General features: G+C 42.9%; 1 protein-coding gene and 1 long non-coding RNA gene across 9 annotated transcripts in view; one reads left to right on the forward strand and one right to left on the reverse strand.

Moving 5' to 3' along the window:
• LOC146785287 (uncharacterized) overlaps positions 1 to 12,994 on the forward strand; it is a 33,512-nt gene extending 20,518 nt beyond the window's left edge. Inside the window, exon 2 of the long non-coding RNA XR_014970613.1 lies at positions 11,421 to 12,994. This is a non-coding gene — a long non-coding RNA (uncharacterized LOC146785287). The remainder of the gene's footprint in view (positions 1 to 11,420) is intronic.
• LOC146785286 (E3 ubiquitin-protein ligase TRIM39-like) overlaps positions 1 to 13,401 on the reverse strand; it is a 581,054-nt gene that overhangs the window by 178,642 nt on the left and 389,011 nt on the right. The window lies entirely within an intron of this gene.

The following is a 13,401-nucleotide window of genomic DNA, read 5'->3' on the forward strand; positions in this document are numbered from 1 at the left end:
CCACATCTCCAGACGTCGCCTTCCTCACGGAAACATGGATGAACGCCTCCTCAGCACCCGACATCGCCATCCCGGACGGATACAAGATCACCCGGAGGGACCGCGTCAACCAGACAGGAGGAGGCATCGCCATCGTCCACAAGAACACCATCCGCATCACGACCAACTCCGACGACACCCTCACAGCTGCCGAACATCTTCACTTCCAGATACACACCGACCCCAAGACCACACTCAGAGGCACCCTCATCTACAGACCCCCAGGACCCCGCACTCAATTCAGCGACGACATCGCAGACTTCATCAGCCCACACGCCCTCCCCTCCGCTGACTACATCCTCCTTGGGGACCTCAACTTCCACCTGGAGAACAACAACGACAACACCACCACCCTGCTGGACAACCTCGCCAACCTCGGACTCAAGCAACTGGTGAACTCCCCCACCCACTACGCCGGACACACGCTTGATCCAGTCTTCTCCTCCAGCAGGTACATCTCCTTCAGCCACGCCACCGGACTCCACTGGACAGATCACAGCTGCGTCCACTTCAGCTTCAGAAGAACCACGACTCACCACCACCCGCAACAGGCTCCCCGCAGGAGCGGAAACAAGATCACCACCGACCAGCTCACCACATCACTGAGCCAGAACCCTACCCTACCGCCAGCTCAACGGACCCCAACCAAGCAGCCAACAACCTCACACAGTGGATCACCAACTGCGCTGACGACCTCGCACCTCTGAAAAACCATCCCAGCAGGCCCGGCAGCAAGAAAGCCTCCTGGTTCAACGACGACCTCAAAAACTCCAAGAAGAACTGCCGTACCTTCGAGAAAGCCTGGCGAAAAAACCCGACTACAGACAACATGACCGCCCTCAAGCACGCCTCCCACAAACACCATCAGCTGATCCACACCACCAAGAGGACAGCGTTCAAGGAACAACTAGACAACAACGCACACAACATCACAGAACTCTTCAGCATCGTCAAAGAGCTCTCCAACCCCAGCGCCAGAAACAACAACATCGCTCCCTCACAAGACCTCTGCGACTCACTCGCCTCGTTCTTTCACCGCAAGATCGCCGAGATACACAACAGCTTCGGCGCGCAGACCACGCACACAACCACCGAACCGACGACCCCCACCACCACTCTCCGCGCCTGGACCCCGGTCAGCACCGAAGACACCATCCACACGATGAACACCATCCACTCCGGATCACCAACCGACCCATACCCCCACCAAGTCTTCAACAAGGCCGACTCCGTCATCGCACCCCAACTCCGGGACATCATCAACTGCTCCTTCAACACCGCCGCCTTCCCGGAGAGCTGGAAGCACGCCGAACTCAGCGCCCTCCTGAAGAAGGCATCAGCAGACCCCTCCGACCTCAAGAACTACCGCCCCATCTCGCTCCTCCCTTTTCCTGCCAAGGTCATCGAGAAGACCGTCAACAGACAGCTTGCCGCCTTCCTCGAGACAAACGGATCCCTCGACCACTCGCAGTCCGGCTTCCGAGCCAACCACAGCACTGAGACCGCCCTCATCGCAGCCACTGACGACATCCGAGCCCTGCTCGACAACGGGGAAACAGCGGCCCTCATCCTCCTGGACCTCTCCGCAGCGTTCGATACTGTCTGCCACCGCACCCTAGTACAGCGCCTCAGCAACATCGGAATCCAAGAGAAGGCACTGGATTGGATCATCGCGTTCCTCGCCGGAAGAACCCAGAGAGTCCGCCTCCCCCCGTTCAGATCCGAGGCCACCGAAGTCATCTGCGGCGTTCCGCACGGATCATCACTCAGCCCCACCCTCTTCAACATCTAAATGAGCCCCCTCGCAGCCATCGCACGCCAACACAATCTCAACATCATCTCCTACGCCGACGACACTCAGCTCATCCTCTCCCTCACCAACGACCCGGCCACCGCCAGAACCAACCTACACGAAGGGATGAAAGACGTAGCCGAGTGGATGATGAACAGCCGCCTGAAACTGAACTCAGACAAAATGGAAGTCCTCATCCTGGGATCATAACCCTCCGCCTGGGACGACTCCTGGTGGCCCCCCGCCCTGGGCAGCGCACCCAAACCTATGGACCACGCACGCAACCTGGGCTTCATCCTGGTCTCCTCCCTCTCGAAGACCAGACAAGTCAACGCCGTCTCATCGTCGTGTTTCAACATCCTGCGCATGCTCCGAAAGATCTTCCGATGGATCCCCACCGAAACCAGAAAGACGGTCACCCAGGCTCTCGTCACCAGCCGACTGGACTACGGAAACACCCTCTACACCGGAACCACAGCAAAACTACAGAAAAGACTCCAACGCATCCAGAACGCCTCCGCACGACTCATCCTTGACATCCCCCGACACAGCCACATCTCCGGACACCTGAGAGACCTGCACTGGCTCCCCGTCAGCAAGAGAATCACGTTCCGACTCCTCACCCACGCACACAAGGCCCTCCACGACCTGGGCCCCAGATACCTCAACAACCGCCTGACCTTCTACACCCCCACCCGCCAGCTACGATCGACCAGCCACGCCCTTGCCGCCGTTCCACGCATCTGAAGAGCCACCATGGGAGGAAGATCCTTCTCCTACCTGGCAGCCAAGACCTGGAACTCCCTCCCCATCCACCTCCGCCTGACCCAAGACCACCTCTCCTTCAGGAAACAACTCAAGACCTGGCTGTTCGAGCAGTAGCGGACCCCCCTCCCCCTAGCGCCTTGAGACCCTCCGGGTGAGTAGCGCGCTTTACAAATGTCTTGATTGATTGATTGATTGATTTATGAATTACCTATCCACATTATTACAAGTGCAGTAGGATATAATGCACTTGCAATAAATGTCAGACAAGATACCCATCACACTTGTGATGGAGTACCTGTCTGGCAAACTCTAAATCAGGCCCTAAATGAGTAACCTTTATCAGTGATAAAAACATGATAACATCTAGATAGTGGGGTGTAGTAAATGGAAAGGAATACTAAGATGAAAGCAATGTGTAAATAAAGAAAACACAAACAAGAATGTAAAAGGGGAAATCAGGATATATATAGGACACACAGGCTTCAGTGGTGAAATATGCATGGGATGTGGAAGTTATAGCCACAAATCGGGTGGCAAAGATGGTTGCGCTTGCAGAGCCACGTGCATTAATCCAAAAGTTTTATATTGTGTACAGGTACACAGAAAAGGTTATATGAGAAAGTGTATAAATTGCATAAATTCTGAATATATGCTGAATGATGTAGGGGATGCCTGATTAGAAATGCATTTAAGGGTACCAAGTGGAATATACAAATCAAAAATATAGATGTTGTAGTGATATAAACCTTAATAAACCATAATACCATTGGAAGAGTCCTTAAACATGAGACAGAGAAAATTATTGAACTGACTTGGAGTAAGAATGCAAATGCCAAGTTATCTTATAGCCTATATTGAATGTATAACATTACAATGCAAATATTTACAACGCATGCTTTCACAACACGGTTTTTACATCGCAGCATCCATTACAACGCATGATTTTTTAACACTTGCCATTAAACACATTTTTAGAAACTACATTTACAATGCATTCCATTACAACGCATACCATTACAACGCATAATACTTTCAGGGCAAGAGTAGGGTAAGTGTTGGATAGTGTAGGGGTAAAAAATACTATTCCCACTCCAGTGAGTGCAACAGTAGGGAAAGTGTTGGATAGTGAAGGGGTAAAAATAACTATTCCCATGTACCCCAAAACCCATACCCACCCTAAAACTTAAAATAATACCCCATTACTTACCTTATAATCTGTTGTAATGGCATGCGTTGCAGTGACATACGTTGTAATGGCATGCATTGTAGTGACATGCGCTGTAATGGCTGTGTTGAAATGGCATGCGATGTAAAGGTAGTGCGTTGTATAGCTGCGTTGTAATGGATGTTGACCGCCTACATTGGATCTAAAAACAGGAGTACTATGTTCAGAGTATATCTAGCAATAAAGGAACCCACATTTTAGAATGGTTACACCAAGCAACTCCAGGTTTGGAGAGAAGACCATGAGTCAATTAACAAATATGATTTTTAAGACTATACAAAGAAGTAGGTTTTTGGATAAGAAAATAATGGTCAGTTTTTATGGAGAAGTTAGGAAAACTAAAGGCTTTAGCCATGAATATACTGCAGAGAAGATGTATTCAAGGTATTTAAAGTTAGAAGCACACCACTGAATATAACAGAGAAAATTAAGCACGAATTAATGAAACTGTGTAATTTCGGTACCATAAAAGAATGAGCTGCATCAGAGTGGCTCACACCAGTCATTATAGAAGGTAAACCCAGACTACTCGAACAGGGTATCTAGTGACATCAAGGGATTAAAGAATGCAATTTTGGTAGACAGACATCTCAAATAAACATTGTTGAGATATTGAGACCACAAGATAAATCCAATAGAGTTTTCCTATCATCAGAATGCTAACCGATATAATGATATCCTTCATCAAGCCATCGAATATCATTTGTGACATAATTTAGCATGTCAATACCACCACATTTTATGTTTATTGGCAATGCCTTTGTTCTTCCGAGAATGATGAGAAAATGTATGAGGATATGTTGTGAGTAAAATTACTTTCAGGATGACATTTTGTTCATTAGTTCCACTGAGATGGAACATAAAGCCAAATTATATGAGGTATTATAAATATTGAAAGTGAATCAACAGAAGAAGGATTTACTTGGACATTAATCAGGAACGGTGGAGTCTTATTTTACAATTTTACAAAACAGTATAAAAAATCATAAAATATGATTTATGTATAAAAGGAAGAAATATGTATACAATAGTTTAGGAGAAGTTCAATTTGAGAAGACGAAAGTCAAGGATACACCCATTATAGAAACATTTCTGTATACTTCCCCCCACCAATAACCCACTTTCCAGCAGAAATTACTAGTAATAAGTCCACTAACATGGAATAGGGTCAAGTAAAGGTCTCAGTAAATTAGCCCCTTGCTCAACCCTTGGTAGCTGACAACGAGCAGTCAGGCCTAACCTAGGAGACAGGAGTTTAAAGCATTTAAAAACAGAAATACAGCAAATAAGTAAGAGAAAACAAACAATAAAAATCCAACACCACTTTATGAAAATAGCAAATATTTTTTATGAGCAAACCGACACCAAAACTACAAACATCCAATGTAGGGAAGCAGAGATATGAATTTTTAAAGATTAACCACTCTATAGTGATTAAAAGCTCGTAGCGCCACTCTGGAACATCTGGTCACACTTAACCAGGACAAAGTCAAAATTTCACGGCCACCAGCAATGGAGCCCTAGTCGGATACACTAAGCAGGAGGCCCGGGTCAGAATTTTACTTTCACACTTAGAGACATTCCTGGAGTGTTTTCTTCTGATGGCCGTCGACCCTCCACAGCAGGCCGGATTCAGACTAAGGTTTCCTTGAGGAGCAGGTCGAATCACGGAAGTCTGGAGCCTTCAGCGGGGTGAACCTGAAATCCTAGCCTGGTCGCTGTTGAAGGTTGACTCTCGCGGATGGGTTGTTCACCTCATTGAGCTTTTTCCCAAAAGTTCTCCAAACCTCAAGAGGTGCTACCTGAAGGCCTCCTTGTGGGTTCAAAGTGTCCAAAACATAAATCTAAAGGTCTGAAATCTCCAGGATGGTCTCTGAAAGGTCTGGACCACAACTCCCACCATGCACCTAGCCAAATCCTTAAAACCCACTGGACACACTCTAGGTTTGTGGAAATGATGCAGGTGGGCTCTGCAACCTTTAGTTGAAGGGAGCCACTCCTAAAATGTTCTTTAAGCCACACACCGTCCCCAGGCCTGTAGTACCAAAGTGTGCCACAGGCGCAGTCATTCAGAGTGCAGGGTTTTGGGTGCAAATTCAGGTTCCAGCAGGACAGTGATTCTTTTCCTTGTAGTCTCATACAGCAGAACAGCGAGGTTAGGCACCTCTCACATATTTAATCTCTGCTTTGGGGCACCCCTGACTAATAGGATGAAGGGTGCCACCCTGGTGCAAGACCACTTCCCTAATAGTGTGGCATCTTCTTTCCCAGAAAGCACTATTCCTCCAAAATCCATCATGCCTGAAATCTCAGCATAGAAGTAAGAGCTAGCTAAACCAACTCACAGGGTGGCACATTTTCGTAAGCCCGCCCTCTCCTCACATCTGCAAATTCCTCTCCTTAGCCTGTCATCTGGTAGGAAGAGGGGTGGGCCTGCCTGGCATTTTAGCCTGTTCTGTTCTCTTTTGAAGCTCATGCAATTATGGTCCATCACCCTGCTCAGACATTCCTTTGCAGCTGCAAAACTCCCACCATCAGATAACCTCTGCTTAGCGATGGCACTTGTCACCTAATAAAGGCAGCCTGGCTAATCCTGTTAGAGCTGACCAATCAGGGAAGACTGCAGGAAGGCTGGATGTTGGCTTACAGAAAAAAAAAGTTGTATAACTTTTTTCTGGACCAGTTATTGATAAATCCAAATAGATTCCAATTGTCGAATTTATCATACCATTCTTTTAAGTCTTTGAATGATATGTATTCACTTCCAAGCAATAAATATGCATGCATAACATATTGAAATGTTAGCCAATGAGCTAAGTATCTAAAATGGGGAAAGGAATAAAAGGGGCAGATTTCCCCCACCAGGGTTTCATAAAACATCTTTTATAAGGACCCTGCTTATAGTTACATGACTTGCTCCCCCCCCAACCCTGGGACACATAGCAGAGGTCTGGGGGTACCTAATATATAAAAATAATGTAGATTGCCACTTCTGAAGTGCCCATAGCACCAACGTCAAGTTTACAGTGAACACACTTTTAGAATCAGTGCTGCAGGGCAGGGCTTCTTTTTAAATGACAGACACTCAGCAGTGCACACATGCAAGTGCAAGCAAAGCTGCTGGCCACTAAACCTCCATGCCCTATTTTATACCAGAGTCTTATAGGAATAATCAATTCCCCTGCCCTCTTATCTACCAGGGGTTTATAGAGTAGGTCATACCAATTGTAAGAATGTACTTTTAAAGCAGTCTACAAGGCAAGGCTGCATTTAAAATTACACACAGCAGTGCACACATGCAAACTGCATAAACTCTGCTGACCTTCTAACCCCCCATGCCCTATTATCTACTAGGGTGTTAAGTAGATTAATCCCCTTTGCCCTATTACTTACTAGAGACTTCTAGGGTAGGTCAGGCCAATTGTAAGTGTACCATAATACATAGTGTACCCTATACATATGGTGTGTTTCAAACATTGACTGTGCCCTGGGCTCTGCTGTCTGACTCAGCACTGGACTGGGCCTATTACCACCAGTATCATTCAGCAAAAAATGGGGGTGAGCAGGACAAAAGGATGACTTTCTATTAGTTGTCATTTACAAAATAGCACCATAGTATAAACAGATGGCAACCAAACACAGATTTTGTTGGTGCTGTCTTAAATCAGATACAAGAGGCTAGTGCAAGTGCAAGTGTACTGCAGGACCTAAGCAATATAAAAAAAAATGATAATCTGCACAAAAGCATGAAGTATTGAAAACTAGAAGACTAGTATTTCTTGCATGCAGGCATTTCAGACCATGCATGTTACATACCACTCAAAATATGTCCAGGCCAAAAAAGTCTCTAATTCGCTTAAAGACTATGCAGGATTCTGGATTAGCCTCACCAATGATTATGAGATGGCTGGTAAATGTATAAGAGTAAAACTTAACATGGAGTTTGTAGCTTGAAAAAAACTGCAAATCAGATTCATTTAAAAAATAAGGATGAAAATACTAAAACAAGAAGGATTGAAAGATGAGAAGCAAAAAGACAAGGTTAGGGAAAAGTTGTTGGAATGGAAGTAAAAAAAGCTATAGAGAAAGCAGAAAGGATATTTTTGGTGCTCAAGGGTTTATAATTTCACCACCAAATAGGGACATGTTTAAGAGAAGGATGTGCAACCAAATGTAGAGGCCTTGGTAAGGGATAAAAGAATAATCAGAGCCACCAAACTAATTCCAACAAAGGAGATGGAAAAAAAACAGTTGAATTAGGCACATCAAGGCCTATTAGGACACAGCACGATCAATAGTTGCTATAATTATAACCAGCATTAGATGGAAAGGTAGAACTTTTGGATAAAGAATCTACAAGCGTACATAAAACTAAGGTACAACCATTGACACCTGTGGAATATCATGTAAAACCACGATGCAAAATTGACATTGATATCATGGGATCTACAGATAGCTTTGGTGAATGCACTTGGTTAATTTTGTGGATGATTATGACAGTCGATTCTTTTTTAATTTGTGAGTAATGTAACTACGCAAAGCGTAATAGCTTTTCTAGAAAATGTATTTCACAAACGTTATCTAGAACACCTTATATCGAATAATGGGCTACGGCTATGTTTTGATGAAATGTGCAGAAATTTAAAAAGTTGAATCATAGTACACATTAAGACTGCAAGAATTAATAATAATTTACTTAGATAAAAAGTGGGGAATGAGAAAATTAAAAGTGGAAGAGAGGCAAGTGGTGAGAATAAAAAGTCCAAAATCAGAAAGAAAAGTACCTCAATGTTTTCCAATTAATGTGATGAGAGTGGGTAGAAGTACATTGAGAGTCGGAAATAGCTCTGTGTCAGACAAAGGAAGGCCAGTCAAATTAAATGTGGAAGCATTAAAAAGAAAAGAGACAAAAGTAGGAGGGAAATGATTGATAGAGAAAGTGTTTGGAAATAAAGGTGATGAGTATGTCATTGTTTCAGTTATAACAGGTCTGCAATATTTCTTGTATGAAATGTATATAGTTCATGCTGCACCTATAGAATGTGGATTTTTTATCTATTGTAAAGATTCCCTGTGCCTTGAAGGTCATATGTAGTTGGTAGATAATGACAGAGGATCTGCCGCCTACAAAAGGGTCTGTCGGAGATAATTGCATTGTGTTTATGCACTCTATTTAACAGCATGCCAGCAGAACAAAAGGTGGGTTGTGTATCTACATCTCTAATTATCTTCTTTTTCCCAATGTTACTACCTGATCTACCACTAGTTTTCACCAAATACTTGTAGTGGACTTATCACAAACAATTGTGTTGTGGTTAATTTTTTATAATAATGCACCTAATTGGGAAATGTTGACAGTACTATGCCAGCTGGACAGGGATCTTATGTCCCTGTGCTGTATCAAGAAGAAGGAGTTTATCATCGCTTCACGTGGTGATTTTAATATTTACCTGTGTCCCCTTCCTTCAAATAAAGTATGTGGCTTGATAGACACTTGAGGCCTTGACCAAAGGCATTTTATTCCTACTGATTATGGTGATAAAGTGAATGAGATGGTATATAATCACAACCTTGCCTTTGCTAATCAATTATGCTCCCCCGTTCCTTTTAATAGCACATTTAATGGTAGCAGTATCAATGTGGTAATTGATTACATTTTATCATAGTATAGACCACAGGGTGTCCTGACTAATTTTAAGATACTCTGTGGTTAGTGGTCACTGAGAGAGATCGAGTGTCTAACCTTACCCATTGGGTAAACCACGCATACATGGCTAACATAAGCGTAGAGAACATTGAGGTGGCTTAGAAGTGGCTTCGAACAATGGTCTTTCCATACATTGGTCAAAGGTAGATTCAAACAACTTTTTGAATAATTTGGTTACCGAACACCAGGAAGATTTTGCAGATTGCCTGGTTGTTTTTGAGGTTGTTTTGATGCCCTTTATAAACATCTCAAGAGGGATCAAAGAACTCTTGTCAGCTCATGACCACCAGGCAAATCATCGCAAACAAGGCTGGTTTTACCTTCATTGCTCGAAGGCGCTTAAGGATCTTAAAGCTACCTTGCCCATCAAGAAATAGTGCCTTCATAAAGTTATTGTTAGGGCGCATTAACACTGCACCATTTTTGGAATTACAGGCGTTGGACGCTTTGCAGTAATTTTCAATCGATGCCTAATTGAAGGGCGCACGATATTGCCGATTTGAATATAAGTAAAATGAAGACTATGTATATAATAGTGAGAGATTAGAAAGGTTACAATGTGGGAAAACCTTCGTACTTAGAAATGTGAGTACCACATAAGCAGTGAAAACAACACATACGGCATTGCGGACCGCAGAGGAAACATGCGAGTAAGACACGATAGCTCGCTATTGGTTGCTTTTATCCAGGCAGCCGGTGGAGCATACTAATTGGATTATGTAGTGTTTCCGGGGACGCGGAGGCCCCGGCGAAACCTACGGCACTAGGTTAATTTGGCCGAAATACTTCCTGTTTTCACGTAAGGAGGGTACGGATAGCATCGTAATATGATAGGCTAACACCGTACAGACCAGAGGGAAAGCAATTTAGGCATATGTTAATTGGAGGGCTACCTTTCTAAAATTGTGATTGGTGCATTGTACTTTTAAAAGCGTAGTGGCGGGAAATATGCATCACAGCAGAGTTATCATACCGGCTGTGGATGCTTCGTGAATATGAGGAATGAATCGGCAAATTGTTTTTCTGGGAAAGCGCTTCGCTTTAATCAATATAGGAAAGTCTTATTTGATAGGTTTATGAAGGGCTAATAATGATGTCCTCCTTTACCATGTTTTTAGATTGTCATTAAAAAATTGGTTTCATTATGGATGATTCATTTTGGAAGCTATTCTAGAGGAGAGGGGAGCAGACCTTGATCTAGGTGAGGATTAGCGTTTAAGGAGGCACTTTTATCATGATGAATGCTAATATTTATGACATTAGGACTTGTAATATGGATTGGAGAGAGAATAATCAGATATTATGTTTTATATGTAGAAAACTCTATTTTTTGGAAGAAGTGACTTAACATTGGAGAGAACGTATATTCAATGAATATTAGCATCTTTCAACGATTGACATCTATATTGATGCATTAATATTTAGGAGGTATGTTATATATTATTTCATACAGTTGACGATTAAGACACAAGTCCAGAGGTTCTATCTTTGGTGCAGGCAGTGAACAACACTAGTGTAATGGGCATTAGAAGCTATTAATTTATATTTTAATTGAAATCATTGAATTACAATGATTTTCAGAACGGCAATGACATTTGTTGTAAAATATCAATTGGGTGAATATCAATGGTCAATAGACGTTTTAGGATAATATTTTCTATGGCAACACTCACAGTATTGCAACCATGACAAAGTATGCGAAAATATATGATTCCATGGGCTATGCTAATGCAATGGCGATGTAATTAACCAGGGGTAATTCTTTCATTTTTTAAATTGTTAAATAGGCAGGATTCCAAATAAATGTTGTTATTTTGAGTATGATTTTCCATTGTAGATATTCACAATGTATTGAATAGTGATATTATGTTTTTCTTTCATTTCTACAGCCCTGATGATGTCCCAAGGGGGACGAAGTGCGTGGCTGTGGCCGTTTAAAATTGTATAAATCAACTGATTGGATACATAAGACTGTACAAATCGACATAAACTTGTTGGAGCACGCTATATGAAAATTCTTGAAAAAATAAAGAAGTTAACTGGAAGTGACTTTATGGACTGCATCTTTTGAGACTACAATGTTTAATTGTTGGATATCTATTATTATTCCGCTCCTTCCCTTCTTGATTGACGTGCCCAAAAGATGTTCAGATCTGCAGGCAAGCATATAGATTGGCACTAAGGGAAAGGGAAAAGAATTTAAAATGCTGGTTGAACTAGCTTCTATCAAAGCCTCCCAGGTATCAGAGATAGCACAGCTTTTTGGTGCATTATAAGTTCCCCTTCCTGAAAGATGAGGGAGCACTTCGTTTGGAGACTGCCATCACTAAAGTGGAACGGATAGCCCATTTTGCTCTATCCACCAGTTATCAAATTCATCTACTGTTTGGGAGGATCCTGCAATCAATCTTAGGTTTATCCTTGACAAAGTGAGTAGGGTTATTATGCTTAGAAAGGGTGGGAAGGCTCCTGCACCAGACGGAATTCCGGTTGATCTTTTCAAGGAAAATATTGCATTATGGGGACCTATGTTAACTATGGTGCTAGAAGGATGTAGATGTGTAGTTTTTTTTAGCACTTATTTCAAATGCTTATTTGTCCTGATTTACAGAAAAGGTGATCGTTTAAACCTATCTTGCTACCTCCCAATCTCCCTACTTGATTCCCCGATTAAAGTTGTAGGCAGGATTATATTGTAAACACTAGAGGATTGGGCGGACAGCAATGAGATACTATCAGATGCTCAGTATGGTTTTCGTAAAGGTTTAGGGACAATAGATCAGTGCTTGAACTTAAAACTGTTAATTGGAAAATACCCACTTGGTAGGAAAGGTAATTTATCTTTGGTCTTTGTGGACCTATCATATGCGTTTGACTGCATTCATCATGAAAAACTGTGGTCCATTTCAAAATAGCTAGGGGTAAATAATTCTATAACTTTTTTTTACAGAATCTGTATACAGACAGTAGAGCCAGAGTATGATATGGCTTATGGGGTGAATGTACACCATGTTTCGTCATGAGGGGGGAGTTAGGGAGGGGTGTGTCCTTGCCCCATCTTGTTTACCCAGTTTATTAACAACCTGGGTGACATGTTGGTTAAAGGGTGCAAGGACCTCCCCCAAAGAGGACAAAGACCGGTCCCAGCCCACCTCTTCGGATGATGTCATACTTATGACCCGCACCTCCATGGTCCTACAAAGTCTTTTGATTTCCTTTTCGGAGATCATGCTCAGATTTATGGTTATGCCAAAATCCTGCAGACATCTATAATGAAATGTGGGAAGGGCTTAGTAAGATGTTGGGACCTTTTTGTTAACAACAATAAACTTTGTTTTACCACTTCATTTTCATATTTAGGGGTCATGTTCTCACAGAGTGGGTCATGGAGGGTTGCTATTATTGCAAGGAAATTTAACATTGTAAAATCTTTTGCTGCCTTGACTAAGTTTGCACACCAACACAGCAATAAGCTGGTTAATGAAATACTGACTATACACAAGTCCAAGTGCATATCAACTGCATTACATGGGGCAGAGCTATGGGGATTCTACAATATGACCTCCGTACAAACTGTGAAGAATCTGATTTTTAGATCTCTTCTGTCAGTTTCTCAGAGCTGTTTGTCCCAGGTTTGCCATTCACAGTTGGGGATACTGTTCCTAGTCAGCACAGCATGATCACGTCCCATTCTTCTGTGTTACAAAGTTTGGACTAGTCCAGACACTCTTTTGAATCGTAAGGGATTCCTGGATTGCCTTAATTTGGCAGCATAAAATCATGTACCCTGTGCTGAAAAATGTCAAACCGATCTGCTCAGATTTGGGGCACTGAGAATTCTTTGAATCACCTGAAACTTTGCATTCCATA

This window comes from Triturus cristatus, chromosome 11 (assembly GCF_964204655.1).
Source record: "Triturus cristatus chromosome 11, aTriCri1.1, whole genome shotgun sequence".
Taxonomy (NCBI): domain Eukaryota; kingdom Metazoa; phylum Chordata; class Amphibia; order Caudata; family Salamandridae; genus Triturus; species Triturus cristatus.